The sequence below is a fragment of the Lissotriton helveticus genome, chromosome 9, assembly GCF_964261635.1.
Source record: "Lissotriton helveticus chromosome 9, aLisHel1.1, whole genome shotgun sequence".
Taxonomy (NCBI): Eukaryota; Metazoa; Chordata; class Amphibia; order Caudata; family Salamandridae; genus Lissotriton; species Lissotriton helveticus.
Genome location: NC_136070.1, coordinates 32152631 through 32175773, shown reverse-complemented (window position 1 = coordinate 32175773; position 23143 = coordinate 32152631). Strand labels below are relative to the sequence as shown.

Here is a 23143-nt window from a genome sequence, read left to right as displayed (position 1 = left end):
ATGGGCTTAGCTTTACACTAACCCACAGTAAAACTGACATCCCCTTCCTTGACCTCTGTATACAACACAAGGATGGCTTGTTATTCACCTCCCTATTTCGCAAGCCAACGGAGAGAAATACCCTCCTAAGCTATAGCAGCTGCCACCCTCGAGCTCTCAAAGACAGCCTGCCCTACTCTCAGTTTTTGAGACTGAGACGCAATTGTTTCCTTACAGTGGACTACTTTAAGGAAGCTAATACTCTTGCAGACAAACTGAAAACTATGGGCTATCCCCGCCGCCTAGTTAAAAATGCCATGAAAAGGGCCTGGTATTGTCCACGGGAAACACTTCTTGAACCCAAAGAAAAAAAGCAATCTGATAAACTTGTGTGTGTCACCACTTTTTCTCCAGTGTCCAACAAAATTCGAAATTGCATCAGGAAGAACTGGCACATCCTAAACTCCGGGGATCTAGATCTAGATATACCCCTATTTGCGTTTAAGAGAAGCAAAAACCTGAAAGACCACCTGGTAAGGGCAGCTCTCCCCCTCCCACCTCCACCCAGTTCTACCCTTATTGATCTATGGTCACTCTCCCCACTGAAAGGACACTCTAAATGTGGATGTTGTGTTGTATGTGACTTCTGTATTGAAGGGAAAGAATTTGTGTTTGGTGAGATAAAGAATGCATTGAAGACTTTCACTAACTGTAATAGTTGTAATTTGGTCTATGCAATTCTGTGCCCATGTGACCTAATCTACGTGGGACAGACCAAGCAGAAAATCAAATTGCGGATTTCACAGCACCGGAGTCGCATCAGGTGTAAGACCGAGAATGCAATGAGAGAGAGGGGCCCCCGCAAGTACACACAAAATTATTGACACAAAAACACTCCAAATATATACACATGTGAGTCAATTAGCTAGCATTGTTTTTATTACAATGAAGCTGAGCCAAAATTGTTAGGCAACAATTAATGTACAAAATCCATAGATTCATTAAATATCCGTGCCCTGGGGAGGGGAAAGGGAAGTGTGCAGTGAGTATAGTGAGTATAGGAAGGGATGAGTGACATAAACACAAGGGCCAAAAGGGCCACACACTATTATATACAAACTTGTTTCAGTTTTTTTTAAATAAATGACCGTTGGTTCTATTATAACCTAGAAAAACCAGACTTCATGAGTGTACCAAATAACACAATATCAGAATGAAGTTGGAAAACAGGAAAATAGTCGACGTTTCGACCCCTTTAGAAAAGCAGGCTTGAATGGATCCCTTGCAGTGGGGTCTTCTTCAGGACAGAAGACAGGGACACAGACCAGGATGCTTGTTTTCAGAAGGTGGAGAAAGAACTACCCTCATAGGGTGTAGAGTCTGGACAGTAAAATCAACCACTAGAAGCAGGAAGGTGGCAGTGCCTATGTTGTTAAAATGGCATCGAAGAAACGTATCAAAAGTAATTTAGCAAGTTCATTCCCAAATGTAAACAGGAAAGACCGAGAAAGCACCTCTCGTGGAACACTTTGTTGAAAAAGGACACACGGAAAATGATCTGAGATGGACTGTGATCAGTCAAGTAATACTACCACCGAGAGGAGGTGACCTCTCTAAACTACTAAACAAAGAGGAACTCAAATGGATTCTGCGAACTGACAGTCTGAATTCAGGACTGAATCAACAGGAGGACTGGACTAACCTGACTTAATGTTTAACAGTTTCACTGTGTCAACTATGTCCCTCAGTATGGATACTCTGTAGGTTTTCTAAACTCAATATTCTAAGTTTCTTTAATTCCTTGTAACCACGAATGTTATTGCACGTTAATTGCATGTCCTTCACTGCCCCACCTCCCCGTCATTGCCCTTCACCCAGGACACTCAGAGACTTACTACCAATATGGCCGCCGCTAAGTCCTACAACTATTTTCTCCATGGCATGTGATTCCTCAACTAGCCAATCACATACCTCCATATAGTTAGGCTGTCCCATCCGCCACAGTAACGGCGAGGGAAGATATCCGAGCTTATTCCAAAGGTAAGAATACCTCTGCTAATCGGTACGATTCTTAACCGTAACTTATCCTGCATGGGCATCCGCAGAAATTTTTCCAGGGGGGGGCGATAACATGGCAAATGAAAGGGCGTGGCTAATGTTAATCAATAGGGGCGGGGCTAAAATGGCAGACAATCAGGATCGGGTAATGCTCAGGCCAAGCTGAGAAAAAAAAAGTGGTGAATTCTGCATTTGAAACTGGACAACAATTAGAGCACACATATGAACCCTAATATTACACCCTGCCCCCTTAAAACTCATACATTACCTAATCCCTGAAATTAGCCCCGTGGCACCCCAAAACCCATAACCCATACCCGCCTGACCCCTAAAATTGTCCCCCTGGTACCCCAAAACCCATATCCGCCCTGAACCCTAAAATATCCCCCCTTGCAACCCAAAACCCATACCCATCCTGAACCCTACAATTACCCCCTGGTACCACAAAACCCATACCCACCCTGAACCCTAAAATTACCCATGCCCCCCCAAAACTCATACCAGCCCTGAACCCTAACATTACCCCTGGCACCCCAAAACCCATATCCACCCTGAACCCTAACATTTCCCCTAGCACCCCAAACCCCATACTCGCCCTGAACCCTCAAATTATCCCTGGCACCACAAAACTCATACCCACCTTGAACCCTAAAATTATCCCTGCCACCCCAAAACCCATACCCACCCTAAACCCTAAAATTACCCCACTGGCATGCCAAAAGCTGAACGCTATGGGGCAGATTTACAAGCCCCTGCGCCACTTTTGCGTCACTATTAACATGGGAAAAGTGTCGCAAAAGTGGCCCAAGGGGCTTGTAAATCTACCCCTACAAGCTTACACTACATTCGCATATTCGGAGGGGACTGTCCTCCTTGAGGTTTCCATGCATGTAAGTCTAAAACACTGTAACCTAGATATGCAGCCAGTAGGTAATGCTGGTGATGCTGTGGAATGCATTAAAGTGACTGGAACTTACTTAAAAACTGCTGCCTGCTCTTCTGATACTATTCGGTGGAGTCGGGCTGATCAGCGGCACTGTCGTCCTGGCATCCAGCCCCTCCCGAAGGTCTCACTTTCTAGATAGGTGCCGGTCAAATGTCTCCTGGATTCTCCTTGCCTGGGCCTCCTCTGCTTCTTCCTCTGTGCCCTTGGATGCAAAAAGAGACAGATCCATGGCCCTGTTCACCATTTATCTGGTGAGCAGCGCCATGGATGTGTATTCCATACAAGTGCACAGACAGCAGGGAGAAAGGGATGGCAGTGCAGGTGACGCTTTCCTTTGTAAAGTCATTCCTGCTGGCGTCATAGCCCATGGTTTGCTGTCTGTGCACTTGTATGGATACACACCTATACAAGTGCATAGACAGCAAACCCTGGGCTATGATGCCAGCAGAAATTCCTATACAAAAGAAAAGCGTCACCATCCCTTTCCCCTTGCTGTGCAAATTTTCCCACTCCCACGCCATGACCAGGCAGCTAGAAGTGGTGATTTGTCATTCTGAGGGGTGTGAATGTTATAAGAATGTGTGTGCCCGACTGAGACAGCTTCCCGGCACACCACACACACACAACCGCACCCAAGCACTTCACACAGGTCTTTAAAAGACCATTTACTTGGTAATGAGGCTTTGTTGTGTTTTCACCCCTACTTAGAGCCCCTGCATCTCCACTCTGCACATGGCTTTGGCTGGATGAATTAGCCCCCCCCCTTCCGAAATTTGAGGGAGAGGAGTTGATGTGAGGTTTAAAAGAGGGGTGAACAAGGGATTGAAGACACTGAGTGGTGACCGTGATGGGGCAGACATTTAATGCAGTTTCCTTTACAAATAGGTTTATTGTACAAATCTAATTTGACATACTCGCAGACAGCAAATGCTGCTGTCTTTCCATGGTGTCTGAAAGTTTTTTTCAGGAAGTTGGGTTGACGAGCTGATCGGGTTATTTTCTTACTTCATGTGGTGGTGATGAGTGAGTTGCAGGGCGCCTGCACTTGTCGCCTCTGTCATTGGTAGCCCCCTCCATCTGAACGCCAAGGATTACCGCCCCCCCAACCACCGGCACCTGGAGGTGTCGCTGTGATGCCTAGAGTGACCAACTGGCATGGGTGCAAATTCAGGAGAGTGAGTGTAAAAATTCAGGACAAAGGGTCAAAATTCAGGACAAAAATTCACGACAGGAGGTCAAAATTCAGGACAAAAGGTAAGGTTTAAAGACACATCAGAGAAGGTTGCGCAATAGTATATAAGTAAGTAAATAGACAACCACTAAAGTACAAGTGAAAATAAGTTTATATTAGGTTGAGACATTTGTGCACTTTATGGTTTGTCAGTATACGCGCAGCTTTAAGCAAATGTGCAGGTCTTTTTATGGTATCAAAACCGGCCCCACCTTTCCAGCTCCCAGAGAAAACGCCTGATGCCCATTCCGGCCAGTCTGGCCTTGATACCACCCTCCAATGGCGCCCCTCATCTTCACATAGACCCTCTCTCATGTGTATTTAATTTCTTGTATAGTGCTACTCATCCCAAATATGTGGGGCAGAGTTTGAGTGCGTTACAACACACACATATTATATAGAGACAATCACTCACATAAATGAGAAAGTCAATATATAGGAAATGTTGCTTAAGATAATGGGGCTTACAATGTGTAATCATACTTTCGTCCATCATTCAGTCTTTCACGATTCATTCTGTCCTTCCATATGTGTGCCGATCCATGTCCATATTCATCCATTTACAAACCTATCCATCACGTTTCCTTCCATCCATCTGTACACTCATCCATCCACTCTTCCACACATCCATCCATTAACTCATCCATCCAGCCATTCACCTGTTCAGTCATCCATTTACACATCCCCCTTCCTCTTTCAATTCCTCTTTCACTTAGCCTTCCATCCACCCACCCATCCATCCTTCCATCCACCCACCCATCCATCTACTCACACACTCATGAATCCATCCATTGAACCTATCATTCATCTATCCTTTCTCTCATCCATCCACCCTTTCACTCCTTCACTCATCTATCCATCTACCCGCCCTTTCACTCACTCATCCAGCCTTACATCCACCCTTTCACTCATCCGTCCATCCATTCACCCTTTCACTTATCAATTCATTAATCCACCCTTTCACTTATCAATTCATCAATCCATCCATCATTTCACTCATCCATCCGCCCATTCACTCGCCCGTCATCCACCCTTTCACTCATCCATCCATCCATCATTTCACTCATCTATCCAGCCATCCATCCATCCACTCATCCCATAACTTACTTACTCACTCACCTTTTCACATTAATTATGAGACCCATCAAGGACTCCACCCTCGCTGTAGTTCCTAAAGTAAGGGGTGGGGTGGAGCAGGGTTCACTATGCCCCTGCACATAGGCAATCTGAAAAAGTGGAAGGCATGAGTCATGCATGATGCACAGTGCCTTGACGTGGGGCGACTGTGACATGGTGTTGTTTCCAGAGCTTTAAGTGGGATGAGAAAACTAGGGGGTCTCTTCAAAAGGGTGTTTGATGTAACAAAATGCGTGCCATAAAACACATAAGCTAAAATTCTGTGCTTAATATAATGTGCCGCCCTACTGGTATTTTTGTTGCTTCTGTCATTGCATCCAGATATATAATACAAGTAACGTTACACTTAGAACAAGTAACGTTACACCTACAACAAGCCAGAACTATTGGCTTTGTCAATGGTTGTTAGTTGAATAAAATAAAAAAAACTATAATCCTTTCCTTTCAACTTCTTTCACTGCCTTCCTTTGGTTAACTGGATTCTCACCTAGCCGCAGCATGGGCGTTTTTGCACTTTCATGTGACAGAATGCCCTGCCCTGGACCGCTGCTGGATGAGGCCACCACATGCTGTGCCAGCTCAGACTGACCCATTGTCATTCTGTATGGGGCAATCAGCCCCGCAGAATGATAATGGGCGGGGTGGGGCTGCTCTTGTGCTCAGAGGAGTGCGAGGCGCCCCATCAGGGAGCTGAGGCCTTTTGCAGGGGAACAGCTCTGTTCCCTGCAATGCTTAAAAGCCCCGGCGTCAGGCCTCACTCCTGGATGCATTTGTACAGATGGGCTTGCGCAGGGGGGGGCAAGGAGAGGCGCTCCAGGGGGGGGCAAGCGCCCCTCCTTGCCCCCCCCTGCGGACGCCCATGTTATCCTGTAGGGACCAGCCTCTAACCCCCTGACTCTGTTGCAGGCTCTTCCCCATGCGACCGAGCGATCCGCTGGCGCACCGGACTGCCTTACCTGCCGTTCCCCGGGTAAGTGTCTTTTACTCCCCTTGATTCCCTTTATTAACGCCTCTCCTACAGTACCACTAATTCCTTGTAAACGTTTCCCTACAGGAGACTGTTCCCCGCCAAACCAATTCCAAGGATCTCCACACCCCTCGAGTTCCCCACAGGGTAAGCGTGCGCACGCTATATAATTCTTTAATTTATCGTATCTGAGTTGGCCCAACGGCTATTAATATAATGGTTCTGTCACCCCTAGATATCTACATCTGGCCCCGATTCACTGCGGCCAGCCCCGGTAAGCTCCCCTCAATTGATCGTACCCTTCCCCCACTCGCTCACGATCACTCATAATGCTCGTAGCATGTATCGATTCTATGTTACTCGGCCCGATTCACATAGCTTCACTGTGCTTGTGGCATGCGCCGTTTTCTCGGCATTCGGTCTTATTCGTGTAGCCCCAGTGCTACCCACGTGGGAGTGCAGCACCCACAGTATTCCCTTCTGTCATATATTGCTCTGTTGCACAAAGCGTCATCATTTACCACGCTCTTCACTCTTCCAATCTTCACATTGCCTGAGGTTATCGTTATATATAGCGGTCTTCCTACAAATGCGTCCGCTCACGATGCCGGTTCACCACTTGGACCACAATTTTGTCACTACGTCTACGGCATGTACGAATCACTTCCAAAAGACCTTTTAGCTTCACGGAGTACTCTCTCATTACCGCCGCTGATCACTTTACTGCACGGCTCACTGTAGCAAGAAACAACAGCATATGTTTCTTTAGCAACAGCTCCGTTCACTGAATAATGTATGCTTAGTCACGTTAATGTAGAGCTGCTCACTCTAGAACCTCTGGATTACTTTTTACTGTACTCTTCTTGATTTTTTTCTCTCTATCTTCTCCTTAGGCTCTCATGGCTTGTTAGAAATTAGGCAACATTTTGTCCTGATGATGATCCCTATGACTCTGTAAAAGGGATCGAAACGCCGTCGACTGTAAAAAACACCATATACTGTGTATTGTACTAACTGCCTAGGTTTGCAAGTAATGGTGTTTAATAGAATTTCTGTTATTGAAGTATTCACAGGAAATAACAGCTTTTGCCTAATAATTCTGGTCTATTTTTCTAACCTTTTTCGCCTTTATGTTAAATTGTATATGCCTAATTACACTGACCACACCCCTTTGAGAGACCCCCCCCCCAAGTTTTTATATCCCACTTAAAGCCCTGCGTGTATGGCTACTGTAGCTTTTCATCAGTGTGTATCTGTCCCAAGTCTGTGGCGCCTTCAAGTGGGCTGGCGAGTCAGGGAGGGGCTGCAGGAGAAATGAACACAAAGCCTCCTACACTTTTCAAAAGCTTTGCATGGCCTGTGAAGTACACTGGCCCAGTGCCCAGTGTGCCCGGGCAGCAGCTGCCCGGGCTACAGCACTCAAAGCCTTTTAAAAATAAAAAATGGGCGCCGCGCGCCTGACCGTTAGTTATTGTAAATTTGTAATATTTTCTTGTACATTCCTCACCCTTGCTTGCTTTGTTTGATTATGTGTTCTTGCCTTCTATGTTTTACCCTACCTCTTCTTGCTTGATTTGTTTGATTATGTGTTCTTGCCTTCTATGTTTTACCCTACTTCTAGTTTCCTTTTTATTTTTGTAACGTTCTATTTTGTAACATTTCTCTCAAGTAACGTAACTGGTTCTATTGTACAGCGCTTTGACACCTTCGAGGAAAGTCCGAGCTTTATAAAAATGCATTAAATAAAATAAAATAAATTGCCATTGCTTGCTTTGGCCATGGAGTGTTGACAACCCCAGGCTGCGCGTGGCGAGTCATTTCCGTAACAATCGCTCTCCTCGGAGTGGCGCCAGACGCTGTCAATCTGCCAAGACAGCCTCTTTCCTCCTTGGCTTGGCTCGCCGTAGCTCCGCCTCTCTTGCGGTTCAGGCCTCTCTCTGGAAGCGTGACACATGGCCTCTAGTCCTATAGACGCCTCCGCCCTCTGTTTACAATGACTGCGCGGCGTCTCAGGACGAGGCTTGACCCGCACGCCTGTCTCAGGCTGTACGTACGTCCCCTGGCTTCCCTCCACGGCGCCGTCACGTCCGCGATGCAGCGGAAGTCGGCGTTTGAATCTTCGGCGGGGCAGAAACTTCAATAGTGGCCTGGCAGCTGGAGCGCCCGGTTACCGTGAGCCCAGGACCGAGGCGGAAGCCGGGCTGGGGGAGACCTTTCAGAGAGGACCGAGCACGGCGCTGTGAGTGACGGCAGGGGAGAGGTGTCTGCACATATGTCCAGGGCTGCTTGCAGCCTTGAGTAAGAGCATTCGTGTCAGGGGCTCCTAATTCCAGTCTCGTCACCACTGCTGTAACACTATTTTCAAGGGACTCTGTCATTTTTCCCTCTGGACTGCAACTCCCAGGATGCACCGGAATGTTAAATGGAAGCCCATTGTTGGTCAGCGGTGACAGAGGGGCATAATGATAATCTTACCTGGTAGGAGATAATAAAGGAGAAGGGTGTTGTAAAGATACCAATGTCCACAATGCAACTAATAACCATGAGGAATAGGGGCTTTTCCATGTACTCCTGAGAGGGAGACTTATGCGCTGTGGAGGGCTATGCACTGTGAATAGAAGTATTATGAAGTATGGCAAAGGGGCATGCGTGCATCTAAGGGAATTGTTTTGTTTTGCATTGTTAGTTATGCGTCCGAAGGTGGTGTGCTCGATGAATGGAATGTGTTTTGCACTATTAGACAGGGAGACCTCTGCACCCTGAAGCATTCACTTTTCTTCAGGGGTGCTTCTGCATTGTGTATATATATATATAATGCATTAGCCCAGGCCAAGTCACCCCTTTTCTAAAAATTGTTTTTTTAATCATGCTGCACAACAGACGCGCTGCTATATACAGGATGGCTAAAAACAATTGCAAATAGCTCTCATTGGTGAGACCTACTGGTTTTGTTTTTGTTGATGCTTTTTTCTCTCTTCTGTCCTTCGAACAAAGGCAGAATTTTGCTTTAAGCAGTTGTCAAGTCTCGACCTTCACCTTAGAGCTCTTATAATACGAAACCCTTACTTTACAATGATGTGATTTAAGGCGGTGGTGTTAACCTTGGCTCAGGTGACATCTAAGGTGATATTATTTTGATTCTCACTTTGATGGGGTGTAAAGAAGCAGTACTCTTTTCCAATGAGCGCATTTTTTTTTTTTTTAGTGGGTAAGAAATTTCTAATTTTAATCCTGTGCCTTTATTTTACATAACACCTGCTTTGTAGTTGTGAAACGTACTTTTCGCCTTAATATACCTCTTAAGAACTGGCAGGTAGAAAGAATACCTAGCTGCTGGTGGCCACTGGTTTGAACATGTTTCTAGAGACCTTCAAGGAACCATTGGTATTGTTCTGACTACATGTACTTTCTTTGAAAACTTTGGGTGTAACCCTTTAATTGCAGGTACTTGTATATCACGTCTTATGATTATGCTAGTGTTAATATTTGAATTACTTTTTCCCTATTCACTCACTTCCTGCAGCCTTTAGTTAGTTTAGCTACCCGAGGTCACTCTGCCCCTTCACTCTCAGTTTACAATCATTATTTAAATACTTTAAGATACCAGCAATGGGACTTTGAAAGAATAAAAAGTCTGTGGCTCCACAGTGCTTTTCTACTGAATGAGTGAGTGCAGAAAGACGTAACAAAAGTTGGGTTGTCTGTGTGTTTCTGAAGTAGAGATGGCTGAACTCGGCGTTAGTATTCTAAGTGTTTTCATAGCCCGGGACATTCCACTCTACCTCTGTTGAGATGCTAATGCACATTCAGTAGAACTTTGTTTGCATGTGAAAATCGTTGATGTAGCGGGCCGGGAAGAGGACGGATTAAGGTAGTTTCATGGTACAGAAGTAGGTTTACCTGTAGGACTGCAGTTTTTGGTCTGACACGGAGGTAGAGAAGTTCTCAGAAGCTTGCAGGTGGATTGTACTGCCACCGTAGGGATTACCCCCATTTACCCCAGATTTGTAGCAGAATGGATCGAAGGGTAAGGAAATGTTTATTGATGTTCTTACAATAAACACACAGAAAAGGACAAAGTCAGTGTGTTGAATGGCAAATGGAACACAGCTAAGTTGATATTGGTAAGCAGAAATACAGGAATGCTGCTGAAGTGTTTATATTGTTAGGAGCCCATACTCAAAAGGCCCAGGAAACAAAGAGAAGTGGCAGGATCTGTCTGGATATCCAATCTGTAGATTGCGTTTAACTATACCAGAAGGACCTCTTTTTTTTTTAGGTTTCGACCTTGGCGAGGGGCGAAGCCCCTCCCAGATCGAAATCTTTTGTTTTCAGTAGTGAGGTTAGAACCGCCTCTGTTTCCAATTGGCTAGCGCCATAAATGGAGGCTAGCCATTGGGAGACAGAGGCTGTCAATCGCGCTTTCTCACGAAAACGCGATTCGGGGGCGTTTCTGGTGCTTTTTTAAGCCCCGCCCCTTTGTCCCGGGCCGCGCTGCGATTGGCTGCCGGCCCGGGACACCCCCGTGACGTCATTCCCGGGCCGCGCTGTGATTGGCTGGCCAGCCCGGGACCTGACTTGTTCACCCTTTCTCGGCACATTTTCTTTTCCACCACGTCGTACATTTCATCGTGTTTCCTCTCTGTGCATCCTGCAACCTTTTTTGACCAGTTCATTATTTCATTTCTTTTCTCCTTCTTTTTTTCACCCATTTTTATACGTATCTTTATTTATTCGATCACCCAGTCATTTTTTTCGATCACTCAGACACTTCTAGTACTTCACTCACTTCACTGTCCCTGGATTCGTCCGATCCCTCACACTCTTTTTTTCAGTCCGTTTTCTCTGATCACACAGCAGGACTACTCTCCATAGTCCCTCTTCTATAACACCTATCGGGGATATTTCACGCATGCGCTCAAGCCACTCTTTACTTCCGCATCGTCCCTATGGCGTTTGTCCGCTTCGGAACTTGGTTAATGGCGCACGCATTTATTCGGTAAGTTGGACCATAAGCCTTCTTGGTTTTCCGGGGCACTTGGCTATCACAAGCTTCCCTATTGTTCACTGTTTTCCTATCATGAATTACACGGCATGTATTCGGGAGTGTTTTGGGTTCATCTTTAGTAGACACCGACTCCAATCTTTCTTTCCTGTTTTAGCTTGCATTTCTGTATTCCCGCATGTTACTCCCTCTGCGCGTTCCCACGAGCACTTTTTTGAGCATGTTGGTGCATTTCCTGCAACGCACTGGTATCTTTATCTTTTACGCACGTGTTCATTTGTCATTTCATTACATGCTTTGGTACGCACAAGCCCTATCACAAATTTTTTCTCGCGCACTACCGTTTCACAAACACTATTCTCCACTCCCTTCACCAAAAACGCCAAGAAAAACACGCACTCCACGGATCTTAAGATTGACGATCTATTTCAATGCCATTCCCCCTTCACCAACGCGTTTCACCCAACAGGGCTTGTTCTTTCTTGCTCGCTTCCTGCTTCGAGGTGCGGACCCCTGGTGATTGGTCTTACCTTATTCATCCGGTTCGCGTTGAGCATTCAGATTACACCAGGGATAAAAACAATGGGCAAAAACTGCGTGCCGTGAATTTCAAAGCAGGAGTGAGAGGAGAAGGCAGGGGGAGCGGCAGCAGGAAGGTGCCGCGCTCCAGGGGGCACGAGCGGGCAGAGGAGCAGCCCGCACCGGCTGGCGCCTGTGCCATTTCCGCCTAGCTCCGTGCCAGGTACACACCAGCCTCACTCCAGGCGGCATCACCTACCCGGGGGACTCGGCATGGCGACCACCGGCAGCTTCACCGAGAAGTACCAGCTCTTCTTGGCACCTGGAAAGTAAGGATGCTGCCAGATATCCCTTCCTGGGGGGGAGGGGGGGGCTTGCCCATTCCATCCTTGGCACGCATGCTTGTCCATCAGCTCTCCCATCTTTTTCCTTTCCGTGCATTCCTGTCCCTCGTTCCTTCCAGTGGGGGAGGGGGGCGTGACACCCATTTCTTCCAAAGAGATATTGGTTCGTGTCACCTTTCGATAGAGAGGCCTGCTTACCACCTCCCCCGCCCCTCCTCCTTCTGACTCATATGTGTATATCATCATGATAGGTGGTACTACGGGAAACCCCTGCAGGGAAAAGGTCGTGAGGAGGGAATTGGGAAGGGTACCACAGGGCGAAGAGCGGAAGCTTCCCTGCCCCCTCTCCTGCCCACCTGCAGCCTGGGGAGCCCACCGACAGGGCGAGAGGGGGTGCTGGTGCATCGCAGTTACTCGCTGCTCACCCGCCCCCTCTTCCCTGGCTGCGGTGCTTTAAGTCCGCGCTGCTGCATGCCATCCTTTTCATCCCCCCACACCTCCCCCCATCTACACTTCTGGAAGCCTGTACTACGAATGTTTAGTAACCTCGAATGGGTAGGCGGCCCAACTGGTCTATAAACTGAGAATTGCGTTGTGTGTAAACACTACGCAGAAAAGCCCCCCCCCCGCCAATTTGCATGTCATGAGAGTTGTAATAATGCAACGCAACTCCACCATGGAGCCAGAGAACGGAGGACTGACGTGTCCCCTCCTCTCATTGCTCTGACGAGCCCGTGTCACCTGTGATCTCCTAGGAGGGCTCTGAGAGGATGGAACTCGCTGTGTGGGGGAGGGGCGCTGTTGTGGGCATACCTTTGGTATGCATGCTCAGTGGCCGGCTCTCCTACGCATGCCTGGTGGACGTTTGTGTATTGGGGTCCGGCTTCAGCCACTGTCTCGGTTAGAATATATATTTCCCACTGTTTACTTCGTAGAACGATGTGCTGGTCTGTTAAATTGTTAATTTTGAGAACTGTCTTGAAAAAAATAACACTGTGCTGTGAAGAAATGTGTAAAACGTACGCACATAGAATGCACGCGCATACACGTGCACTCATTCAGTGTTCAACGTGAAATTGCGTGCATGCAAGTATTATGCGATTCTCACTAATCAATGAACATAATTTTGCTGAAAACATGTGCACTGATTTTCCCTGAGTGACAGTGTAAAGGGGATTGAATCAGCCTCCCCAACTTCTCTCTTTCGTTGGGTTGAATTTAGAAAGGGTATTGAGAAGAGAACGGCCTCCCTGTGGTAGCAAAACACAGGCCCCTGATTGCTTTATTGTTACTACCCACAGCGCAAAAGCGCGTTTCTATTTTATAAGCAGCATTAGTTCTTGCTGTTCAGTTTTTTTTTATATGTACTTACCGTTCTGATTCATGCTGCCCCGAATCTGCTCTGGAGGGAGGGGTGGCAGCCCAGTGGGTTCACGCGCCTGGTGCAGGGATCTGTGTAGACTGCGCAGGGCACCTATACTTCATTTCACAAATAGCCGTCTCAGCCTCTTACATTTATAATCTTTGTACATAGAGACCATTTGCTGTGGTAATGGGGACACTTTTGTGTAAGGTCACATGTGCCATGCAACTGAGGTAGCAACACGTCACGGAATAAACACGTATTCCGGTTTATTCACTCTTGTACAAAGTGCCTTATATGGGCATTTACCTTCTTTAAGCACTCTTAATTTTGAAAGTTGCATTTAATTAAGCATATGGAAAATAAGCAATTTGCCCAGGCTCACACAACGAGCCCCTGAAGTGCCTTTTGCCTCTGCAGTTCACCAGCAGCCTGTGACTGATCTTCACCCCTAGACATCCCTTTCATATCCTTAAGAATAGCACCCCTCCCCTAACACATCCACTGCTGGAGTCAATATTCGAACTCGTTTACAGTACTGGTGCCGCCTCTTCCCTATACAAAGATTGTTGGCCGCCTTAGGTTTACCAATGTGCTTTGTTACTCTTCCTTCCCTCACAGAGATCTCACACCCTTGGAGCTTCTCCTCGCCCAAGGCATTTCTGCAATCCTTCCCTTCCACTGGACACTGTCATCATTTTTTTCTAAAAGGTGCATACTCAGTCACGAACTGCGAGACTACGCCCCCTCTGAATGGAAATAAAAGCAACCACGGGCATATAGTGCCTTGTTAGGCCGCATCAGTGAATAGCAGCTTGAGGCCTATCGAGGGGCAAGGCCTTTGCTTTCAGCACACTCCATGTTAACTCAGTGAGCAAAACAAAAACAAGCATTTACAATGCAACGGTTTCGCCTTTGGAAAAGTTTGAGCTATTGGCATTGTAAATGACAAAATTTGTATTTATGTGTTGGTTTTGAAAACAGATAAATAAATGGCATTGTCCTTTACATTGCCAATAGCTCTAACTTTTCCAAAGGCGAAACCGTTGCATTGTAAATGCTTGTTTTTCCTAGCTTCCATGGGCCATCTATATCTATACTAATATAATAGAGTGCCCAAACCTTTGAGGCGGGTAATCTCAGGAACCACAGCACCAATCACAACACCCAATACAGCGTTGGAAAGGGTAGTTGCAGCAGAAGGACATAGGCTATGCAGACGCCCACCATATACATTTAAAAGGTAAAAGAACCGTGCCAGCAAAGTAGTCCCTTGTGGGCGTGTCTGCGTTGTGCTGTGGGTGTGTGCTGGGGGCGTGACAATCTCTGGGGGCGTGTGGTACGTTCCGCCCTTCATGCCATTTCTCATATCGTGTGCTAATCCCACCCTGCTCCCTTTAAATACCCCTGCACCCCATAATCATAACCCACCCTTACTCCTTAAAATACCCCAACACCCTTAAACACTAACCCATCTTAACCCTGTACCCCAAAACCCAAACCTAACCCTAAACCCCAAAAATACCCCTGTACCCCAAAAACCAAACCTAGCCCTGAACCCTATAAATACACTGTACCTTAAAACCCAAACCTACCCCTTAACCCTAAAAATACCCCTGTACCCCAAAACCTAGCCCTGAACCCTAAAAATACCACTGTACCCCAAAACCACCCCTGAACCCTAAAATACCCCTGTACCCCAAAACCTAGCCCTGAACCCTTAAAATACCCCTATACCCCAAAACCCAAACCTAGCCCTGAACCCTTAAAATACCCCTGTACCCCAAAACCTAGCCCTGAACCCTTAAAATACCCCTGTACCCCAAAACCTAGCCCTGAACCCTTAAAATACCCCTGTACCACAAAACCTAGCCCTGAACCCTTAAAATACCCCTGTACCCCAAAACCCAAACCTACCCCTGAACCTTAAAAATACCCCTGTACCCCAAAATCCAAACCTTGCCCTGAACCCTAAAAATATCCCTGTACCCCAAAACCCATAACTATATCTAAAGCCTTAAAATACCCAAACACTCCAAAACATATACCTCACCCCAAAACATATAACCCTATACCCATACTTACCTTATCCAAACATTTAAAAAAAACATGCTTTTACCATTCATGCATTTACAACGAATTTCGCTGTAAATGTATGCGTGATAAAAGCATATAAATTGTAATGCCATGCGTTATAATGGCATTGTGGAGTCATGGTACTTTCGTAATGAAAGTATGCGGAGTGATGGTATGCGGAAAGAAAGTTGCGGAATAATGGGTGTTTACCCTCCCCCGGTAAGTACATTGGTGGCACGGTGGCCCACATCTCCAGCAACATACTCATATTTTTTCACCACCCATTTGAAAAATGCACAGGTATCTCTCATTGCACCGACATACACTTTTAGACACACCGCCCGCCACAAGTTCTAGAATTGCGAACTTTAGAGCTGGGGAGCTACGTTCGAATCTTGGCATCAGCTCAACATACTGTGATTCCAGGCAAATCGCGTTGTCTCCCCGTGCCTACCACAAATGAATGTGTTCTTCTGTAATGTAAATTGTGCTCATGCCATGTTGTCGAGTTTGCGCTATATAATATTGCAAGGAAAAATAAAGTAGGGAAACTCGAGTTCACACTACTGAACGCGCACTCTTAAGTGCATCAGCAGTGCACTGTGAATCGGAGCGTTTCACAGGCCTGTCACAGGTAAGAAATGCTATCAAAACAAAATCCTACAAAACAATATACTACTGGCTGACAGCAATTCGTACCCGGACAACATCGTGACCAGCTGCTAGTAATATAATATAGTGATATCCTTTTGAAGTTTTCTGCCCCACACAACACACCCATCAGCTTTAATACTTATGTTTCTAACAGACTACAGCAGCTTTTGGTAAATTACTTGGCCTTAGAAACTGGACAAAAATGACACCTAACATAAGCTGATGAATCACGCAAACTACTTGGTGGAATCCCATCACTAGGTTGTTCCAAATAGTTGAAAGGTTTACTTTCTGAGCGTTGGGCATAGTAGATATTCATATGGGCACTCTGAAAAAATAACTCGGTGGTTACTTCAGTAAGCATAAAATGCTGAAATCTGGTTAGGTTTTGAATCCCAATACGTAACATTTTTTTCTGGGCATTGTAGGTCCAGTAAAAATGTTTGTTCAAAGTGATTGCCGGAGGCCTGTCAGCCACTCGTTCGTAAGGTAATTTAAGAGTTATCTGCAAGGTTGACAAACGCCTACCTGTAGCTACATTGCCAACCTAGCTCCAGGCAAGAAACCACAGTCGTAACAGTAATCCATATGTAGTGCCCAGCAAGGCAGCGTAAAGATGACTATAAGGGCTCATCTCAGCTTTTTTATTTCTTAAACTTGGTTTGAACCAGAGCAATCTTCAGGTTTGCAAACCACAGTTAATAATTACAGTTGTTTCTTGAGTGCTGTTGTATCCGTGCAGCTGCACGCGTCTTCATTCTTCCCCGGAACCTTCTTTCTAACCTTGGGGATGTGATGCTGTTACCATGCAAACTTGATTTATTGTAAATCCGATTGCCCACCTAATGTTTTTGACTTGAAATGCTTTTCAGAGCTTGTATGTCTGTGTGATAGATATAGATCCAGAAAGAGCACACACTTCACAGATTCACTTTATTCTTCATATATCTATATATCTATATCACGCTCACACCTTCTTCACTTCCCCCAAAGGATACTGCACTCACGGGGATACTTTTCATATGCTTTATTGCAGGCAATAAAGCATCTGAAAAGCATCCCCGTGAGTGCAGTATCCTTTGGGGGAAGTGAAGGTGTGAGCGTGATATATGGCGGTTGGACCATAACCGCAAACTGCACCCGCTCAAGATTGTGCTCCGGCTCTCTTTTGGTCAAAAGGAGCGTGAATATAATATATATCACACATGCTTGCTCAAGTGAAGCATACATTGGTACTGAAAGTGACTCATTGCTGATCTTAAACAGTTGTTAGTACCGTATTCTAAAGTTCAAAAGCAAAATTGATTCAGTAAAAAGTAGATCTAAATGTAGTGCTATTTTGCAAAGATGGCATGCAGGTGTGTTCACTCCAACTCTGGGTCGATAATATTTTATCTGTGGAGGTTGCGTTTTACAATGTTTCTATCTTCCAGTCATTAGTCTTTTCCTTTCAGGAAAAGCCTGGGAATGGCCTCTTGTCTCACAAACTTTCTAAAGATGGAGACCACAGCACTCTGTTGAAGTGACATTAGTTTTCGTACCCATATAGTTTACTACCATGATGATCCTGATGTCTAGGAAAATGCATTTGGAGGTTGAGCAATTTTTGTGGCAATATTGATCAAGAGGTTATGGTGGCATTTTGTACGATTTACTGTTGAAATGATCTCATTTTGGTTGTTCGACTGTAGCTCTTTAATCCCTCAAAGGCCAAGTTTGGGAGCAGTATTTAGTCTGTGGGCTGCTGCTGCCACCAGGGGTTAAACCTACCTATCTTCCTTCATGCTAAATTTCTGTTTTGTTGCCATCTTAACTTGCAGGAAATCCCTCTACATACTTGAGTGTCCCTATGTTCAACAATGTTTAAAGTATGTAGTGAGCAGAAATGGTCAGTGGGTGATAAGGTTTGTTCGGTTTTATACATTTTTTGATAGTGAAATTATAACTCACTGCGTGTCGTAAGTGTTTAGTTATCCAGCACAATATCCTTGGTGCAACATCATCAAGTGTTGCATGGCTAAACACTTATACGGTCCCAAAGGTGAGACCTATTGGCTATGCCAATGCTTGTTTAACTTTCTATTTGGCCATCTTAAGTGTCCTTGGCTGTCAGTATTTTCTGATAATTGATATAAGTAACAGTTTTGTAAGTTACCTTGACTGCCCTCACCATTTAAAATAAAAATAATCCTTATTCAATTAAACAATATTGGGCTTACTGTTTTGCAGTGCTAGCTGTATGTTGTAGCTGTTAAGAAGCGTATTATTTTGTCGATGATTGATCTCTCCCTCTCAACTGTCTTAGTAAACTCATTTGGTTTACAGAAATTTGGTCTACTTATGACTTGTCCAGGTGCCAGCTATGTCTCATTCATAACTCCAGTGCACATAAATTGTATCACATTTATCCCGATCTCCAAAACATCCACTTGTTAACAGTGGAGCAAATGGCCGTGTTGGAGGTCAGTGTAGGAAATAAAATAAAATGCAGGTGCATGGGAAAAGTGGCAACGAGCAGAATGGGAAATATATTGGATTACTGAAAGGTATGTAATCTAAGGCAAGACCAGGGATTAGTCTTCTAGAACAGTGGTTCCTAACTTTTGACGTATGCGAGCTGACCCCCTTACTCATGATTAGACTCCGGGGTCCCCCACTAAATCATTATTGAATCCGGGTACCCCCACTGTCGTTATTGGAAGCTGCTGGCTCCGCCTAAGCACTTTCAATGATTTGAATTCCAAAACAATAACAAAATGGTTTAAATATTATTTTTAATTCACAAATCAATATAAAAAATTCTACTTTTTAAATTAATGTGAATGTTGGAGCTTGTCTCAATTCAATTAAGGCCACTCATCGGCCGTACTATATTCTGGTTGATGCACTTTCACCGCTCCCACGAATCAATCTGTGGATACAAACTTAATTTGTAACTTCAAATTTCGAGAATGTTTAAAATGTTCAATTTAATGGTTTGCTTCTTTATTTATACACACCATATACACCATATTAATCTACCAATATTTCCATTTTGTAAGCAGCCTCGGACCCCCTGCATAGGCTTTGCGCGGACCCCTTGGGCTCCCAAGACGACAGGTTAAGAACCACTGGTCTAGGTGGTCAGCAGTGGTGGATCATAGACGAAATACATTCTTCTTGTCCTTTGTAGCAGTGGACACTTCTATTGTTGGGGTTTGGCTGCCAATGTGGCGGCATTTTCGACAAACCTTTGGGAGTAGCCCTATAAATCCAGAGGTAATTTCAGTTACTGAATTATGGGGAACAGTTTGGTTTGGCACCAGTTGATGCACTTAATGGACCATATGGATAAAGCTGCTTGAATTGAGGAATCTGACCCCAGTGGAACCGATAAGCTAGTAGTTCTAATATTAGATATTGGTTGAGTGACTCTACTTTGTGGTTTTAGTTTCTTGGTATTTCACAGTTAACCACCCTTTCTGGGTTTCATTGCTACAATATTAAATATGGAATGTACCCCCAATCTAAAACGGAAAATGACCAGATTTCCTCTTTCTGTGTTGAAATGGCTCAAGTATTTACAATTAGTCTCTTAGTTTCCGCTGCCCTACTTGCTTCTGTGTTTAAAAGGAGGTTGAACTGCATAAATCAAATCTCGCAGACCGCAGCATTGGCTATACTCCAAAATAAACCATTGTATCTCCCTCACTGTGGTGCTTTATGTATTAAGACGTGCTTAAAGATTGCAAGGCGAGGAAAGCTTTTTTTAAACTTTTTTTTTCTTCGGGTTTGACCAGTTTATGGTTCTGGAAGTGTGGCAGCCGCTACATGTGCAAATACTCCATTTAGATTAAAATTAACTTTAGATGTATAATTTACATCTAAATGTTAATGATGGCAGTACTCTGAAGAATTCAGGTACTACTGCATCAATTGTTACGATTTTTAAACTTTTAAATGAGATTAAATGTAATAAAGACTATTGTGTGTATTTTATAATTAAATCAGCTTCCGTAAAAGTCCTTGTCCTTAGTAAAAAGTGTTGTTAACTTTAAAGACTTCATCTTGTAAAAAGTTAACGGTTCGCTCATATTAATAAATGAAAAGATAGATCAGTACTGTTTGTTGTGGAACAATCTTCTGACTTGACGGGAAATTCCTTAAATTAAACTCTTCCCACATCAGCGCTTTTAGTTATCTTGCCTTGGTGCCAACTTGCTGTCTAGCCAATTATATAATTCTAGGGCATCGCACCACATTTGTACAGCCTCGAGATTTATAAGTTCAATTCTCGGGTACCATCAGGCTATGCTACTTTTTCATGCAAAGCAGTTTCATTAGAGCATCTTTTGCCTGGCTCCAATTTCTTCACATTGAGAGTCTTGTTAGGAAATGCATCCCTGAACATCCACGGAGGCCTTTTAATAATTCAGGTCTGTACCCAGCACAGTATTTCAAGTTCAGCTAGGTCTGTTGCTACCAGCATTTACCATCTTTCTTTCCTTGTGAGTTCAACAAACCTGGTCGGTACGAGGATTTCCAAACTGACTAAGTCTAATCAAAATGTTTTTGCATTCCAGTGGGGCAATGTAAATCGGGTAAACACATTTATGTATTTCAATTCTGCATTTTGTGTGCTACACGTGCAGTGCACATGAAATGTATCTACAGGCTGGCCATTAAATGAGCACATCAAACATACAAGCTATAACATCCCCTAATGTTGCTGAGTGCCTAATAATAGCTACTGCTTTAAAAAAATATGTTGTGCACTTGGTCAAGATGACAAGAAAAGCTAGTGAATTACGTCACTCAACGCAGTTATCAAGGGACCGGATACTGCTCCTGAACGTCAGCTGCTTCTGAACATATACATGTCAGTGGGGAGCGTTCAATCCACTGAGCCATCCTGCCAGCTATCTAGTGTGTCCTGGTGTCACAAATCAGTGACTATGGTGAGCCAGGTGGTCCTTGCCTGTCTATTACCCTTTACTTAACCAGACTGATTAAATCATAATCCTACATGAATGAAAGCCATAATCAGGATGAAATCATTTGTTGTGGGTGATGTTTGCATTTTCATGTAAGTCCAAGACCCCTCAATGTGATTATCCTTTACTGTGAACTAGGTTGACTTGGAAGGTAGTTTTCCCGCAATGTTTTGCACCTTTGATAGTGCTTTATTTTAGTACACTGATAGCTTGATATATATACGTTAGTTACCATAGTCTGGAGGTAACCATCTACCCTCCCTCCCTTTACAATGAGAAGGTTTTACGTCCAGAAGAAAAAGTAGCCTTTCATGGGGAGCTTGCTTTGTGGCAAATATGTTTTGAAACCTGCTCCTACTTGTAAACTCATGATGAGGTCCCCATCCCAGAGTGCTCCCAGGTTTCTTACCTAAACTGTAATGAGAACTCAGTTGCCTAAGATGAAGAGGGTAGGCAGAAGGTGTATTTTTGTTTTTTTAATAAACTGAGCTGTTTAGTTTGAAGATGGTTTACTCATCCATACCCCAGTGCTTTTAGGACCTTTGCTTATGGCTTCAAACTGTTTGTTACCTCATAACAGTTATTACATCATGGCATCCACGTAGCAGTTGGTTTGGGAGTGGCAGGTGTGAATCATGTTCTTGAAGTGTTTTATATAAATGTTAAAGTAATGAGGGTCTCGGCAGGGGACCTCATTACCAGCGAAGAGAAGATCTTCAATCCTCAACCTTTACGTACCCTTATCAAGGAATGATAAACCATGTGTTTGTTGGTTTGATGTTGTTCACTGTTTGAAGTCTATGGAGCCAGATGTTGTCGGTGTCTAATGTGGCAGAACGGTTGAGTTGAATCTGCAAGCTGAGGGATCCCTCTTTATCTAACTCACTAGCAGCCCGTCCCGACGTTGTCCGGGAGCAATCAGGCTTCAGGGCCCCCGCCCGACGTTGTCCGTGGGTCCCCCGGAGCCTTCCTCCATATATTGCAGTATTATACCTCTGTTTACTTTGTACGCTTTTGTAGCAGCCCGTCCCGACGTTGTCCGGGAGCAATTAGGCTTCAGGGCCCCCACCCGCCCGACGTTGTCCGTGGGTCCCCCGGAGCCTTCCTCCATATATTGCAGTATTATACCTCTATGTTTACTTTGTACGCTTTTGTAACCTGCACACATAACTTTTTCCTCCTGTAATGCACCGTTTGGCTCACTTTTTTAATGCTCCGTTTGCTTCCTCTTGCTACCTGCACACGTCACTCTTTCCTCCTATACCTCTGTTTACTTTCTACGCTTTTGTAACCTGCACACGTAACTTTTTCCTCCTGTAATGCACCGTTTGGCTCACTTTTGTAATGCTCCGTTTGCTTCCTCTTGCTCACGATGTACGCTTTTGTAACCTGCACACGTAACTTTTTCCTCCAGTAATGCACCGTTTGGCTCACTTTTGCAATGCTCCGTTTGCTTCCTCTTGCTCACGATTTTCATTTTTGCTACATTTTTCCACCGCTCCTAAATAAATAAATAAATAACCTACTTCCTCCGCCGCTCCTCACCGCCTGTCCGCCGCTCCTCACCGCCTGTCCGCCGCTCCTCACCGCCTGTCCGCCGCTCCTCACCGCCTGTCCGCCGCTCCTCACCGCCTGTCCGCCGCTCCTCACCGCCTGTCCGCCGCTCCTCACCGCCTGTCCGCCGCTCCTCACCGCCTGTCCGCCGCTCCTCACCGCCTGTCCGCCGCTCCTCACCGCCTGTCCGCCGCTCCTCACCGCCTGTCCGCCGCTCCTCACCGCCTGTCCGCCGCTCCTCACCGCCTGTCCGCCGCTCCTCACCGCCTGTCCGCCGCTCCTCACCGCCTGTCCGCCGCTCCTCACCGCCTGTCCGCCGCTCCTCACCGCCTGTCCG

General features: G+C 45.3%; 1 protein-coding gene across 1 annotated transcript in view; it reads left to right on the top strand.

Annotated features, from left to right (window-relative positions):
* Positions 1–8414: 8414 nt before the first annotated feature.
* G2E3 (G2/M-phase specific E3 ubiquitin protein ligase) overlaps positions 8415–23143 on the top strand; it is a 326326-nt gene continuing 311597 nt past the window's right edge. Inside the window, exon 1 of the mRNA XM_078659417.1 lies at positions 8415–8557. The gene's annotated coding sequence lies outside the window, so the exon portion shown is untranslated. The remainder of the gene's footprint in view (positions 8558–23143) is intronic.